Source organism: Micrasema longulum, unplaced genomic scaffold (genome assembly GCF_059751315.1).
Source record: "Micrasema longulum isolate JH-2025_06_02 unplaced genomic scaffold, ASM5975131v1 h1tg001604l, whole genome shotgun sequence".
Lineage (NCBI taxonomy): Eukaryota > Metazoa > Arthropoda > Insecta > Trichoptera > Brachycentridae > Micrasema > Micrasema longulum.
The window spans coordinates 109869-126736 of NW_028278785.1; the positions used below are offsets into that span (position 1 = coordinate 109869).

Below are 16868 nucleotides of genomic sequence, written 5' to 3' on the forward strand. Positions count from 1 at the left end.
GGAGGTGGTAGGCTGGCTGGTGGAATTGGGTGCTTGAAGGCTGCTTCAGTTATAGATAGCTGGCAGCTAGTTCCTCAGGGGGAGGAATATACTCTCCACGTCCCTGTTGGTGACAAGATCCAGAGTTCCCACGCCTCAGTGAGAGAGCCTCCACGTCTCAGTGGGGACAGCGTAATTGCAAGGGATGCAAGAGACCAAATAACTCCTTTATACTGCTTATACACTATTTTGATGGGTGCCTTGTGGGGGGGGTGGGGTTGTATCTCTCTCCCTATTGGTCGCAAGCTCCAGGCTACCCTTTTCCTTAGCCAGATTAAAATACGGAATTTATATAATTTGATTTAGGGAATAAAATACCCACATAATATTAAGTATTTTTCACAATATCTTCTCCTTCCTTTTCCCTTTATTTTTAAAAACCATTTTTGTTCTATTTATTATACCGAACTTACAAGAATTACAATACTACCATACTAACAAAGACAACAGGTTATATTTATATTAGAATATCTTACATACATTTGAATATCTTTACATACATTTTTATTGATAATATTTAGACATTGGGGATGTTAACTATGATAATGATTAACCTAAATACTTAATTAAGAGTTCTTATAATTACAACATAATGAATTGGAAAAAATAAGGTCAGGTCAGTTTACTATATATTATAATTTATGATACGGAGGGTGTATATGGACGGATGAAGTAAATTATGAGCATGAACGATTATTATATATTTCTGAAGATGAATCTTGTGTTAAAGTCAATTAAAACATAATTTAAAGAAAGATAATTAACTAATTTGGATAATTTATTTAAACTTTAACATTTTTTTAATTAGCGCTCTCTGTGAGATAGCCGGCGAAGCTCTATCTGTTTTTTCTAAATTTTTCTAGGAGTCCCACCTTTCTCCCACAAAATGATAATTATTAACAATAGTTATCGTTAGATGGTGCTAGTGATACTAAATATTACTTATCACCGGCCCTTGGACTTGTGACGTACGTCGGTTATTATCGAGATAGACGAGATTATCCCTTCGCTTTTGTCAACACGGATGGTTAGGGTCGGCGGTCAGCTTTCAAGTAGCGAGATTAACTCCGTTGGCCGAGTACCGGGTTAACTTCTTTTGTTCTATTGATTGACCGTTACACATTAGGCTGCGGTTTGGTATGCAGAGTTAGCGAGCGAATTTCTTAAGAAAAATGACCCGTGATCCCTGTGCTTCACAGGTAGTTGTCACGATTGAACTTTTTATGTGTCGATATACAATTCCTCCGTATAAAATGTTCGAAGTTTTAAAGCTGATGGTAATCTTTCATCACCCGCTAAATAGCAGAGTATCAGGCGGCTGAAAAATATAGTTTAGTGAGTGAAATTGAATTAGAATCCTGGACGTGTTTTCCACTCAACGGGATTACTATATTCGTTCAAAATGTAGTTTTCCACTGCAACGAATATTTCGGTCAAAGATAACCACAATTGCGGAATATCACATACTACGAATACCGATATAAATATAAGAGATGGATTTAGAATAATTAACTGTATTTTTAGAATCCATAAGGATATTATGAAGAAATGGTTTAATCCATAACTTTATTTTAAAAATTATAAAAAAATATGATACTATAAAAACGCAACATGTTTGGCTTTGATAAAAATTGTGACGTCAAGATTCGTGACGATGCTCTATAAAAATTCGAAAGGTTAGGAACAAAGCTCAACATTAACAAATCGTTAAATGGGCGTGGCCAATGCAATGACCGTTTTTGAAAGAATTCAAAATTCACTTTTAAAAATATTTTTTATGCTGCTACGCTAAAAAGTAGATTTTTTTTAAACTTTACAATACTTTACCCGTATTACTTTAAAAATGTAAAAAAGTGGTATTTCCCTATTCTGAAAAAAACGATTTTATTGTTTTAAATGTGTTTTGAACCAATAAATTGCGTTAACTTTCATTTTAGCTTAATTATTTGAGCTGTAAACGCCTTTTGACTCAAATTCTTTTGCCAAAAGACCAAATCCCTTTGCCAATTCCTTAAGGAATTAAATACTCTTTGTTTATTTTTAACTTAGCCCATTTATTTTTTTTGGCATTATTTTTTCTTGTTGATGTATCTACTTGAAACATCTACAAATAATTTTCTCACGGAAAACTAAGCTATTATTAATCAAAATATGCCATTTTGAACGTATTGGAAAAACAAAATATGTTTAGAGAACGGAAAGGAAGAAAAAACAAAAAATGGGTGGTAAAAATACTAGTTTATTTGATGAAATTACCACATTATATTAAAGTAATTTAAAGACTTAACATTTCATATAGAAAAATATTATAAACTAAGAATAAAACCGATAATTTTACTGTGGTTATATATCTAATAATTCAAAAAATATACTTAATGTTTGCATTTAAACAAACAGTATTACCTCTGTAGAATATTAATTATACTTAATAAGTCCCTACAACACAATCAAATTTATCATTAAATTTACGTAATACAAAATTAAAAAACTATAACAGAAAATTACTTTTCGTAAAATATGAAACCTATAAAATAAAATATTTCAAAATTATGAATATGATAAGGAAGAATCATAAACAGTGAAAGAAATAAAAAAATAAGTATACACACAGAAACGTGACATTAAGGTGGCGGTAAGTTGGAGGTTTTGTTCCTTCCGAACATTTTTGCGCCGTGTGGCAATATTTTTGCGGGTAGCCGTCTTGATACTCTTGGGAAATAAAGGTTTATTTATACTGTTTGGATGATGTAGTAAGTTGTGTCATTTGCATTGCCTTCGTTGTCTGTGTTTAAATTCTTTGATGAGTTTTATGGCGGTTTCACTATCAATTTCATTTTCCAGATCAACATTTTGCATTTTCAATCAGTTTACAATGTCATCTTCTAGAAGTCCGCTCTTGACCCGTTTCTTCCTTTTTCCACATCCGTTCCTAAGTGGAGCATGTGGACATCGCCAGTTGGCCCTTAGTTCCGCCGAATAAAGGCGAAAGATCGTCAACGACGGCCTTCCAGGACGGCGTGAGCCCGCAGGTTTAAAGAACAGGCAAATTGGTTTTAGATTCTCCTGAGGAATGCGTAGCACGTATCTAAGCCAAGTCTACCGCCGCATACCTAAGACGCTCGTTATAGGAGGCTGCTGCGTCCGTTCTTGGACTTCAATGTTAGATGTAAAATCGAACAATCTATATTCTACTCAAGCACCTACTCTCAAAACTCAGAAGTTTGGTGTTCTGAGCTTTGGTAAGGTGCCAAGATTCGCATTCATATCCTATATACTGTACTGGCATTATACAAGAGTTTAATAATTGGCATTTCGTTTTGACCCAGTATAGACTAGAGTTTAAGACAACACGCTTCATGTTAAAAGTTGCTCCAGCAATTCCTAGGAGGGTTGCAAGCTCTTTGTGCAAGCTTCCATCCTCAGTTATGTGAACTCCCAAGTATTTAAAGCTGTCAACTTTCGCGATCCTCTGATCTCTTGAGTCGTTTAAATATTGGAAAATGTAGTGTTTTTAATTTTTTCAGCACTTATTTATGTTTTGTTGATTTCTTCGGTTAATATTTTTTCCAACTTTCATGAGCCCTACGATTCCAGATTTTAATTTAGTTACATTTTGAGCATGCAAACGGTTTCTCGTCAGAGTGGGTTGTTAACGAGGACTGATAAGAACATTTCTTCATTGATTTATATATTTACATTCTGAGCAAAAGAACGGGTTTTCATCAGAACCTGTGTTTAAACAGGTGTTGTTTTAAATTACACTGAAGTTCAGTTACATTCTGAGCATGCGAGCTTATTTGAGCCAGTATGTATCAACACGTTTTATTTTAAATGACTATTTCATCGTTGTATATTTACATTCTGAGCATACGAATGGTTTATCACCAGCACCGAGTTAACAAGTGGCTTTTCAAATCACCTTTCCGTGAAGTAACATAATTACATTTTGAGCATGCGAACGGTTTTACATCAGTGTGTTTAAGCATGTGCTGTCTTAAATGTTTCTTTTGGCGGGTTATATAATTACACATCGAGCATCCGAATGGTTTATCACCGACATGAGTCAACGAATGGCTTTTTAAATCACCTTTACGTGAAGTTACGTAATTACATTTTAAGCAAGCAAACGGTTTTTCGTCAGAATGTATCAACATGTGTTGTTTGAAATTATATTTATCTTGAGTTGCATAGTTACATTCTGAGCATGAGAACGGTTTCTCGCCAGAATGAGTTAACATATGCTTTTTTAAACCATCCTTCCTATGAAATGCGTGCTCGCACTCTGAGCATGCGAACGGTTTTTCTCGAGCGTGTATCAACATGTGCTGTGTCATAGTCCCTTTCCGTTGAGTTGTATATTCACATTCTGAGCATGTGAACGGTTTTTCGCCAGAATGAAATAACATGTGACATTTTAAATCTTTCCTTTGACGAGTTGTATAATTACATTCTAAGCATGCGAAGGGTTTTTCGCCAGTATGTATCAACATGTGCTGTTTTAAATGTTTCTTTCGTCCAGTTATATAATTACACTTCGAGCAAGCGAACGGTTTTTCGCCAGTATGTATCAACATGTGCTTATTTAAATCATAATTTCGATGAGTAGTATATTTACACTCTGAGCATGTAAACCATTTCTTGCCACCAATAGTCAAGAGACGTACATCACAAGGATTCTTCTGTGTTTTGTTTTTACTCTCTGAAAGTGGTTCTGCACTATGAGAGGGTAAATTTATATTTTCCACAAATAATGTTCTTGACTTAGTGCCTAAAAAAGAGAAAAAAAAAATATTTGTATAATAAGTTATCAAACAAAGTATTGCACTCCCAGTAGTAACATAGCATTTAACTCATTCTGGGACACAACGAGTATTACAGTAGGCGCATTTCTTTTTTTAAATTGATTGAATTTTTTTCTTACATTACATAAATGAAAAATACACAGCAAGAATATTGTAAAACACTTATAGGTACTATAGTCCTTAAAATGTAACATGATTAGAATGACAGCTGTCAGAAGAAGTGAAGACATAACTTTGTAGTAACGTCAAAGGAGTTATCAAGCAGACACACGAAAAATAATTGGTATCTGGCGTGTTAATTTATTTTTTTAATACAATGCTTGAAACAAAAATCAACATTAATGTATAAAATCAGCGTTAAAACTAAAAGGAAACTAAAATAAACGTAATTATTAACGACGTTCTTACAAGGTTACATAATTTTGCAAAAACGTTAGAAATGGACAAATTGATCAATGTAAATTTATCGAATAAAAAAATAATTCATTTGATGTTGTTCATGAAAAAAGTATAAATGTCTCATTTTTTGGTGAATAATTGTGTTAAACACACTGTAATAGGCTTGTTTTTGCGTTTTTTAGATCAATTTTCGGAAACAGAGTTTTATGATTGCATGAAATAACTGATAAAATCGATTTGATCAGTGATAAGTAATTTCTCATCACTATTGACACGAGCTTGACAGCTGTCGTTTTAATCAAGCTAAATTTTAAGGACTGTTGGGGAAAAAACTAAATTGATTAATATTTCGTTTATTATTAAATAATACATTTTGAAAGAATACATTTAAATAACGTTTACTTTTTAGCACGAACACTACAAATTTTCGTAATTTATCCATGTTTACTACATTTTTCATGAGTTTGATTTAGTTCTTCGTCTACAATTACATCAGTGGCTAATTTATGGATAAATTTTAATGATTCTGGTGGAAAGAGTTCAGTTATATTTCAAGTTACAGTTTAAATATGGGCAGAATGGTGAATGTTACACAGTGTATAAAGTGGCCACTTAAACCAGCCAATGACAGGTCTTAAGCCCTGTAGATGCCTAGACTTCTATGTCCCCTTCTCTTAAATGTTCTTCATCTCTGTTGTAATATGTTTATTTTTCATTTTATTAATTCATATTTTTTCTCTTACAAACTATAATTAAAAACAAAAATATTGTGACCTCACTGGGGTTACCCGTGCTGAGGACACTTAAAAATATACTTTTTTTTAAAAATATTTTTACCTTTGAGAATAAACAAAGAAGACTAACTCAATAAACAAATATTATTACCAAAATATTCAGAAAGTTTTAAGCACTACGTACTTATGTTTAAAATATTTTTTCTGTACATCTATATTATTTATATTACAAAACGCACAATAAAAGAACAAAAACATTTTTTTTTTTTTCATTTTCTTTCTTTTTTTTTTTGCACCCAACAGGCCAGGAGGCCCAATTACAGTGGTGAATTACATTACAGAACAACCAGGCTTGAGAAAAATCACATTTTTAATTTTTGTGTTCTCACCGAGAATCGAACCCGGAACCTTCCGTGCGTGAGTCAAGCGTCTTGACCACTACACCACGAAGGCCGCCATAAGCTATCCACTTGTGGAGCAGTTGATTCAATATTGGTTTGGGCGAATGAGGCAGTCCATTCTACTTACTTAGGTCCACTATCCATTTTCCAGCCAATGACAGGTCTTACGGAATATGGAAGTCTAGGCATTTACAGGTAAATGCCTAGACTTCCATATTCCCTTCTCAAAAATGTTTTACGTCTCTGTTGAAATAAATTTAAATCTAAGTTAATTAATTAAATCACTCTGATTTAATGAACCTTTACTTATCTTACTATGTTGTGTCAATCAATGTTTCCGCGTGCACAATAAAATTTTAGAGAAATTAACAGATTGCTTTTTTTACCTTAAATTTGTGTTATGTTATGATTTTCCCATCGTGCAACATAACGCGGTGACTTCACGAATGCGCGCGGCGAAAGTGGGGCAGAGCGAGGGGACTTTCGGACACATTCCGATGTATTTGAATATGATTCTACTCCTTCTGGACTATTCTTAATTCTATGGTTTCATACAATTTTACTGCCAGAACGGTAAAGTGGAAGACAGTTTTACTTACTAATGTCAACTTCGGTGTGGCGAGGGGATCCCAAACATTCTTGTTTTATATCAGGATAATCAATGTCAATTTCCGTAAAGATCTGTTCGTCACTCTCTGTAGTGTACTGTTGCTCAGTACTGGACCCTGGTTCAGCCTTCATGGTAGTGAAACTTGGTTCCTCGCTTTTGCAGGCATACGAAGGTTCTTCCTCAGTATGGAGAAAATCTCTTTTAATATCGCCAGTCCCCGGTTCAGCCTTCACGGTAGCGAAATTCGGTTCCTCGATTTTGTAGACTAATGGGGCCCGCTCCTCAGAATGTAGAATATCTCCTTTGACATCGCCAATCTCAGGTTCCGCTTTCACGGTAGCAATACCCGGTTCCTCGCTACTGTAGGGACGCGGCGTCCCATCTCCATTGAGAAGAAGTAGATATTCATCTACTTCTTCACCACCAGTTTCTGGTTCAGCTTTCACACTTACAGAAGAAGTCTGTTCCATAATCGAATACGAACACCTCGCTATTTCTGAAAAGCAATCATCTAAAAATGTAAGCGACGAATAATATATAAATATTATTAATATTTAAAGCATTAACTTTGCGGTCAAACATTTTACTAAGGGCCTTACTTATGAGATTTCCGTATGCCAGGTTTTTATCAAGAAATAACTACACCCGGTTTAACTATTTATAACCGGTATAAAAAAAAGCTATCTTATAGAAATATTTATTACCGCGAAACCGTCCAATTTCACCCGCTTTTTTGCTATTATGTTAATTTCCTCCAAAAAATTTATGTATCTTTACTTTTAAATTACGAAGAATGACTTACAACAGGGATGGAGAATACCTTAAATAAGGGAATATGGATGTCAAGGCATTTACAGGGCTTATGACCTGTCATTGGCTGGTTTAAGTGGCCACTTTACACACTGTGTAACATTCACCATTTTAATCTAATCTTAATGACTCCCGAGGGGGTGAAATCCAGTCTTTTGTCTACGAACATTTGGACAAACTCAAATATTGTATTGAATTGGGTTGCAATTGTAAATTCAGTCATATTTAAATAGGATTTCAAGCAATTTAAAATTTCGATGACGGGCAAAAAACGGACATTGTCCATGTATACAATTTATAAGGTTTAAATATTACAATAAAAGAATAGTTTAAAACATTTTTTAAAAAAATAAAGAAGCATTGACAAACATAAGGGACATCGAGACAAGATCTGGACTATTTATTTAGTGCTCGTTTAAATCGTTGTAAACTTAAACCAAAAAAGTCCAGATCTTGTCTTGAGTTAACAATACGACAAAGGCGGGTCATCGGAGAATTTAGGCCATAGTTTGTTCTATGCTGATCGATGAACAGTACTTCATTGTTTCTCAATCTACGAGTCGGAATATTGAATTTTACTTGTCCCAGTAATGGATGGAACATCGATTATACCATTTAGTATGCCGAACGTATATATGGAGTCAATATTAGTTTTACGTTTTCGTAGACTAGAAATATTCAACATTTACTCTATTTCAGCATAAGAATAATTATCTCTCTCTAGTCCGAGCATCCACGCTATTTTTCGAAGCAAGCGATGTTGGACTGATTCAATTGTTGTTGAACTGTTGTTGTTATTTGTAGAACTGTAGCTCATATTCTTGTCTAAGAACTACTTTATTGAATTATTAATTCAAGGGCGAAATTAACGTTTTGGAATATTTTCAAAAGCTAACTAATAACATTTTTATATTCGTCTAAAAACGATTGGGCAAATTTACCCGCCGAACTCTATTTGTTTTCATACGAGCAATTTACAGGTCTTAGGGTTGTCAAAATCTGGTTGATAACTTTGGAAAAATTAATAAATCTTGTTGAAATGTTTTATTTAAGTACACATACCAATAATCGTAGTATTAATTACCTAAATGACAATTTCTAATATCAGGTAGGTACCTAGAAACACACATTTTTCGTAATGGCAAATACATATACCTATGTTGTGAGTATAGTTAACGAACAACTAAGAAGGTTAAAACTAGATAATATAAATTTAAAAAAATTATGTAAATTATTTTGGAATCTATATCCATAGCTATGAAAGTTAAAAAATATCGTTTGAGGGTGGATAATAATGGAGGTTGGTTAACTCCAGATATAATGAAAATGATCTCATATATAAACAAATTGTATACCGTGCAAAAAAAGAAATGCTGCAGAAACTATTAAAAAGCAATATAAGGAATATAAAAACACATTATCAAATGAATTAAGAAAGGCAAAGAAGAATTAAATGAAATTATCCACAATAATGATAATATTTTTGGAAATCTAAAATACCTAATGTGTGCCAAACCTTCATAATAGTTTTAATTTAATTTAAACTAATTATTATAATAAGAAAGTGACAACCCTAACACATTTTTTCGTTTGGGCAAAATTGACAACCCAGAGGCTCAACTTATGCCTTTTAATTTGCCTATCGTCTTAATTCTTGATTTAAGCTACTTACAGCACATAATATAAACAAAAAATGATCTGAAAACCTTTGTCTATATAATGCAACAAGAAAAACTAACTTTTGTCTTTGCTATCGAGCAGTATATTAAAAAACACAGAGTCGTAATTGGCCCGCAACAAATTACACGCGCACTTTGACAGGTTCCGACAAGCCACTGAGTAAAGTTAGTGACTAAAGCTTCTGAGGGAAGTTAGTGACATAAATCTACTTTCGTCCTTAATGTACCAAATTTACCGAAATCAAACGGAAATATGTTTTTTTAAAGGTTGATCATAGATTAGACTTTTTAGGCAAAATTGAACGGTTTCGCGGTACTTATAGTCCTTAAAATATAGCTTGATTAGAATGACGCTGTCAAATTAACTTCATTAGTGATGGAAATTACTGATCACTGATCAAATCAATTTTATCAGCTATTTCATGCAATCGTGAAACTCTGTTTCCGAAAATTGATATAAAAAACGTAAAAACAAGCCTATTATAGTGTGTTTTACACAGAACTATTCACCAAAAAATGAGTAATTTATACTTTTTTCATGAACATCAAATGAATATTTTTTTTATTCGATTTACATTAATCAATTTGTCCATCTCTAACATTTTTGCTAAATGATGTAACCTTGTAAGAACGTCGTGAATAATTAGGTTTATTTTAGTTTTAAAGCTGGTTTTATGTATTAATGTTGATTTATGTTTCAGGCATTGTATTAAAAAAATAAATTAACACGCCAGATACAAATGATTTTTCGTGTCAATATAAATAACTCCTTTGATGTTACTACAAAGTTATGTCGTCACTTTTTCTGACAACTCTTATTCTAATCATGTTATATTTTAAGGACCATAGATAAAATAATTCGTAATAACCCACAAGTAATAATTTATTGTTATAACTTGTAAAACAGTTAAAGAATTCAATTAAGCTAGCCAATTTAAAAATGAATTATTGACAGAATTAAGAAAGGGGTGCTGCGTTGGTTTGGACATGTAGAGCGAATGGACAGCGAAAGAACGGCTAAAAGGATCTACGATGCAAATGTTGATGGATGCAGAAAACGAGGAAGACCGAGAAAGACATGGCACGATCAAGTCCATCAAATACTTGAAGATGGACATGTCAAAAGTAGGAATAATCGGCGTGCGTGCATAAGAAGATGTATGAATGTAGAGGAAGCGAGGTCTGTATGCCAAGATAGAGTGTTATGGCGTTCTATCCTCTCTGCCTACCCCTACGGGGAAACGGCGTGATGGTTTGTTGTTGTTGTTGTATATATAAAAAAATCTATTGTAAACTTTTTTTTTCTTCTATATTTGTGCATGCTGTGTTCACATATAATTGATGAACAATACCTCAAATAACAATTTGCGATAATTATACCAATGTCATATGTAGTGCTTATTGTTTGTGAACCAAAATAAATAAAATAAATTAAGCAATAGTCGTAGTCGAAATGAGGTACGACATTATATGTAAGATGTAATAAACGTTTGTATTCGCGCTCGTTTTGGTTCCATAAATACATTTTTTACGAACGAAAACTTCAATCCCATGCTGCGCTACGGCGGATTAATAATACTAATAATACACTTATTACTCACGTTTCATACAGAAAAGATCTTAGCAACACAGTAAACGCCTCGTAATGTTTGACATGACGTAAGACACGCGCGCGGCCATTTCGAGGAGGCACATAGACAATATCTTGGATGCAATAGACAACGATATTAAAAATCATAGACACTAATATACGATAAAGTACTTATCTGTCTAATTGAAAACGCAATGTCCTGGCGAATAAAGAAAAGAGTTCTGAGAGTAAAATATAATAATAATAATAAATATAGACTTCCGCTCGGCAGCTACTCTCAGGTAAAATTCAGAAAAAATAAATCGAGTTGACGGAGTATTATATTCCTTCTAAATGTAATTTTACGCTACAATATTTCATCGCAGTGTGCAAAGTGTGGTTTGGCTTGGAAATGAATATGCGTTAAAGAAAGATTATGAGTCCAACAGGACGAGACATTTTCATTAACAACAAGTCGAAGTGGTTGATGAATACATATATCTAGGACACAAAATTAAACTTAGTAAAGGTAACCAGATAGTGGAGTTATAAAAAAAATAGCGCTAAGTTGGGCTGCTTTCGGCAAACTAAAAGATATTTTTGAAAATAAAGAAGTCCCTTTATGCTTAAAAAGACAAGTATATGAATTGTGCATATTGCCGGTGACAACATATGGACTAGAAACCATGTCTGTAACAAAAAAAAGTAGCCAGAATTTAAAATGCACGCAACGATCCATGGAAAAATAAATGCTAGGTGTATGTCTAAGAGACAGAGTAAGAAATGAAGAAATAATGCGCCGAACCGGAGTCGTGGATATCATGGATCGTGCAGCGAAATTGAAATGGCAGTGGGCAGGGCACTTGGCGAGGCAAATGGCGATGGCAGGTGGACACCCAGAATAATAAAGTGGAGACCTTGGGCAAACAAAAGAAGTGTTAAAAGGCCACAGAAAAGACGGGTCGACAACATTGCCTCTATTGCCGGTAAAACGTGAATGATGAAAGCGGATGATAGGAAGGAATGGAGACGTTTAGAAGAGGCCGCCATCCAGCAGTGGAGAGAACAAGGCAGAAGAAGAAGAAGAAGAAGAAAAAAGTGTACCAACACCCAAAATATCAAAATCATCAAAAACAAAACCAATAAAATAAAAAAAATAAAAACCAACAAAAAGGGGAAAAAATGCTGTAATATTTTTACCTACCCGAAATTTTCTATTGCGAAACTTGGATAATCTGTAAGTCTTCTTTTTCTTCGTTTTTTATGGTCTTTTCACCTCTCAATTCCTGTGTTCTGGCCAGTGTTTGTTTTATATATTTACACATGAGTTAGTAATATAATATATACAAGTAAATAAGTGAGTATATAATGTAATATATACATGTAATAATATAACATATTTACAGCTTAACACCATTTATAACTAGTTATTTACATAGAATTTAAAATACATTTTTATTGGGGGGGACAGGAGAGTTAGAATATGAATAGGGAATGGGATATGAATATCAGAGAGGTCGGATAAGAAATCAGGATAACAATAATTTATGGGGCGTCCAAAAAAAATATGGTTTACATCTTCCTTATCAAGCTGATCGCAAATGCCAGATTCCCGGACATGGACTCTGAACAGGTGAGAACCATAATAAGTTAGACCGTTAGTTTAAATCAACCCAAGTGTTACTAGTGTCCTTTTAACCGTTCCGGGTATTAGGGGAGTAGGTATATATGGTCCCCCAGGCACCATATTTTTTCACCTACTTTTTTGATAATCATCATATTTATTGAATTCGTTTGCAAAATGTGTTAAAAATGCATCAAAATTATTAAAATGTTTTTTTTTTCAATTATAATATTTAAATATTACATACAAATAAGATATCGTTTCTCTAATTGGAGGATTGGAGAAACGAAAGAGAAGGTAATATAGAAGTCTAGGCATCTACAGGACTTATGACCTGTCATTGGCTGGTTTAAGTGGTTCTCTTTAATGTTCTTAATCTCTGTTGTAATATGTTAATGTTAACAGCTCCCCGGGGAGTTTAATCCAGTCCTTGTCTACAAAAATTTGGACCAATTCAAAATATTGTTAATTAAAAGTAGTTTTAAAGTATAAAAACATGTCAATGCAGCAGAGAAAAAAGAAAGAATAACGGGTATGGCGAGTAATCTTTAAATTTTGAAAAAACAATTTTTTTTCAAGATTTTAAACCAAAGGTAGTTGATAAAATTTCATTAAAACGATTTTAGCAGTAATACAAACATCAGTAGAGAAATTTGATTAAAAATAACAATATTAATGTATGTAATGTGAAGTAATTAATATAAGAGAAAAAGAGATCAACGGGAGTTTTATTCAAAAGTTTTCAATACACTATTTTGAAATAATTGTAATCCTGTATGATAGATATCTATATGGTGAAAAAGCTGTTAAAAGTGGAACACGATCTGTGTAAAAACAAATTCTAACAATAGTTCGTATTGACGCTAGGTACTCAAAAGGTTGGGTGATTTTGTAGGGCGCGTGATGGACATAGCATATTAATAAAGATAGTCAAGCATATTAATAAAGTTAAAAACGATTTATTATTATTATATTTTCATTACGTATAAACAATGCGATTTTAAATAAAAATTAGGTTAAGTTACATTTTGAGCATGCAAACGGTTTCTCGCCATAATGGTGTGTTTCAAACATTTCTTCATTGAGTTATTTACATTCTGGGCATACGAACGGATTTCAGCCAGTATGTATCAACATGTGTTGTTTTAAATGACTCTTCCGTCGTTGTATATTTACATTCTGAGCATGCGAATGGTTTATCACCAGCACCGTGTCAAAAAGTGTCTATCCAAATCACATATCCGTGAGGTAACAAAATTACATTTTGAGCATGCGAACGGTTTTACGCCAGTGTGTATCATCATGTGTTGTTTTAAAAGTATCTTTTGACGAGTTTTATAATTACACATCGAGCATCCGAATGGTTTATCGCCAGCATGAGTCAACGAGTGGCTCTTTAAATCACCTTTTTGTGAAGTAACATAATTACATTTGGAGCATGCGAACGGTTTCTCGCACGTATGTATCAACATATGATGTTTCAAACAACCCCTCTGACGAGTTACATATTCACACTCTGAGCATGCGAACGGGTTCTCGCCAGTATGTTTCATCATGTGCTGTTTTAAATTACCTTTCCGTCGAGTTGTATAGTTGCATTCCGGGCATGCGAACTGTTTCCCGCCAGTATGTATCAACAAATGCTCTTTTAAACAATCCTTGCGATGAGTTGTATATTCACACTCTGAGCATGCGAACAGTTTTTCTCCGGTTTTATGTGTTAACATATGCTTTTTTAAATTACTTTTACACAAAGTTGCAAACTTACATTTTGAGCATGCGAAAGGTTTCTCGCCAGTATGTTTTAAAATGTGCTGTTTTAAACTACTTTTTCGTCGAGTTGCATAGCTACATTCCGGGCATGCGAACGGTTTCTGGCCAGTATGTATCAAGATATGCTCTTTTAAACAATCCTTGCGACAAGTTGTATATTCACACTCTGAGCATGCGAACAGTTTTTGGCCGGTTTTATGTATAAACATATGCGTTTTTAAATTACTTTTACTCAAAGATGCAAAGTTACATTTTGAACATGCGAAAGGTTTCTCGCCGGTATGTTTTAACATGTGCAGTTTTAAATTACCTTTCCGTCGAGTTGCATAGCTACATTCCGGGCATGCGAACGGTTTCTGGCCAGTATGTATCAAGAAATGCTCTTTTAAACAATCCTTGCGACGAGTTGTATATTCACACTCTGAGCATGCGAACTGTTTTTCTCCGGTTTTATGCGTCAACATGTGCTGTTCGAAAATTGTTTTCTCTTGGATTGTATATTTACATTCAGAGCATGTAAACCGTTTCTTGCCAGTATTCTTCAACCGACGTACGTCGCAAGGTTTCTTCTGTCGTGTTTCGTTTTTACACTCTAGTAGTGGTTCTGCACTATGAGACGGTAGATGCATCCTCTCCACAAATAATGTTGTTGACTCAGTGTCTAAAAAAATAAAAAAATATTTTCTTTGTATAAAAATCATGCAAAATGTTGCACTCCCAGGAGTTGTTTCAGAACGAAACATAGTTATATAAAAGGTATTATAATAAATAACGCTAAATATGAAAATAAACAAGAGCAAAACCAAAGTAATGACTGTAGCCCGTAATGAGCAGCGAATGAATATAGTAATATCAGGAACAATTCTGAAAAACGCGAAAGGGTTTGTGTACCTTGGAAGCAGGATCACTTAGGATGGGAGAACAAAAAGAGAAGTCGACTGCCGCATACACTGAGCGAGGATTGCGTTTAACAAAAAATTAAAGATTTTTGAGTCAAATAATATCAATCTTAAACTCCAAGCAATTTGCCAAGACATATGTATGGAGCATATTGATGTACGGTTGTGAGACATGGTGCCTTACCGAAAGAGATAAAAAGGCCAGAGGCCTTTGAAATGTGGTGCTACAGAAAAATATTAGTAATTTTCTGGAGAAACCACATTACCAATGACGAAGTTCTCAGGAGAATCAAATAACGGAGGCACCTAATCTAAACAGAGGCGAGCCCAATGGATCGGCCACATTGTACGCCATGAGGGTCTCCTGCACGACATCATAGAGGGAATGGCTGAGGGGACAAATTGCAGAGGGCGCCCCCGACGGGAATATTTGGAGCAAGTGTGGAAAGATTTGAACTGCCTCATATATCGAGCTGAAGAGGGCTGCAGAGAATAGAGACCAGTGGAGGACGAGATGCAGGACTTTGCTGCAAATCAATCCCCAGGATTGATACTGCGAAGAAGAAGAACGCTTATTTTTAAGTACTGCGCATACATTGAGCCGAAAAACAAGCCACTGTCGTGGGCTATTCGGCACCTTTACATCAGCAAGTTCCCGGTAGTCCAACATCTGCACAAATACGAAATACACATGACAATAAACCAGATAATATATTCACCAAAACACCGTGTGGATATTATATTACTAATTAAATACGAATTGGCATGACTTGTTGCACAATTTAGATATACGTCCGAATGTGTAATTACATATTTTGCACAACGAATAAAGGGCATTCTGATTATTTAATTAAAATGAAGTATTATTAAAATATAAAGTATTAACTTTGTGGTCAAACATTTGACTAAATGTTATTAAATAATTGTATATAACCACTTACCGACTTTTCTATGTCTACCGGTTTTGAGACGTACCCGTCTCTTCGTTAAAATCTTACATACAAATAATAAATGGTAAAAAGTAAATAATATGGAAATATTTCACACTAGGCAAGCTTTGAAAAATAATGTTCCTTTGATCAATAATCAAACAACCTTTCAATATAGTCCTTCATACGATGTTCCACGGTCACTCTATCAAACCTATTAAGCTCACCCCCTCCCTCCATCCCTTCTACCTTTTTTCAACTATTTCTCAAACAACATAGATTATTTTCAGTGCATGTTTGTCCTAATCATTGCATGCGCTTATTGAAATGCATGTCGAGTTGGTTTTATATTTTTGTGCAACAACTATGGTGAAGGTGTATAGTGGGTTTTGCATGTTGGTTTAATTGGTGTCCTGACGAAGAGACGGGTACGTCCCGAAACCGGTAGACATAGACAACAATATTACATTTAAACTTTTTCACAATTTTATTCCGTCAATGGTAAAGAGAATGCAGTATTACTTACTAGAGTCACCTTCAGTGTTGCGAGAGGATTCCAAACATTCTTGTTTTATATCAGGGTGATCAATGTCAATTTC

At 34.1% G+C, this 16868-nt stretch overlaps 1 long non-coding RNA gene across 1 annotated transcript; it reads right to left on the minus strand.

Moving 5' to 3' along the window:
- Nucleotides 1-2258: 2258 nt before the first annotated feature.
- On the minus strand, nucleotides 2259-11173 carry LOC148274701 (uncharacterized). The gene is made up of 3 exons (XR_015824222.1): nucleotides 11076-11173; nucleotides 6975-7481; nucleotides 2259-4807 (listed from the first exon to the last, which is right to left on the minus strand). It is a non-coding gene; the product is annotated as an uncharacterized LOC148274701 (long non-coding RNA).
- Nucleotides 11174-16868: the final 5695 nt, after the last annotated feature.